This window comes from Petaurus breviceps, unplaced genomic scaffold, assembly GCF_028583685.1.
Source record: "Petaurus breviceps papuanus isolate PSGF00001 unplaced genomic scaffold, PetGlider_PUasm1.0 154, whole genome shotgun sequence".
NCBI lineage: Eukaryota > Metazoa > Chordata > Mammalia > Diprotodontia > Petauridae > Petaurus > Petaurus breviceps.
Window position 1 is genome coordinate 4,373,685 of NW_027185715.1, and position 727 is coordinate 4,374,411.

Sequence of the window (727 nt, forward strand, 5' to 3'; positions counted from 1 at the left end):
ATTATATAATTTTTATTTATATTATATATGTTTTGTATCATATAATAAACTATATATTTATTATAATCATTATTATTTTAATCCATTTAATTAATTATTATTTTTCCCAATTAAACATGAATAAAATTCTTAGCATTAATTTTTTACAAAATTTTTTAGTTCCAAATTTTTTTCTTCTTTCCTTCACTTCCCCCGCCCATCCTTGAAACTCTTAACAATTTAATATAGGTTATATTATGCAATTATGCAGAACATATTTCCATATTAATCATGTGAAAGAAGACAAAGACAAGAAAACATAAAAATATAAAAAATGTGGAAAATCATATATTTTGATCTGCATGCAGACTCCATCAATTCTTTCTCTGGATGTGGACAGCAGTTTTCATCATGGGTCCTTTGGAATAGACTTGGATCATTGTATTGCTAAGAAGAGCTAAGTCATTCACAATTGATCCTCAGACAACATTGCCATTATGGTGAGCAATGTTCTGCTGGTTCATCTCACTTCACTTTGCATCACTTTGTGTGAGTATCCAGTTTTTTCAAAATCAGCCTGCTCATCATTACTTATAGCACAACAGTATCCCATCCCATTTGATGGGCATTCCCTCATTCAATTCTTTGCTTCCACAAAAAGAGCTAATACACACACACCACACACACAAACACACACAATGTAGATAGATAGATAGATAGATAGATAGATAGATAGATAGATAGATAG

The 727-nt window shown here is 29.8% G+C and overlaps 1 pseudogene; it reads right to left on the reverse strand.

Moving 5' to 3' along the window:
- The window catches only part of LOC138156107 (centrosomal protein of 78 kDa-like), a 29,578-nt pseudogene that overhangs the window by 3,141 nt on the left and 25,710 nt on the right, over positions 1 to 727 (reverse strand).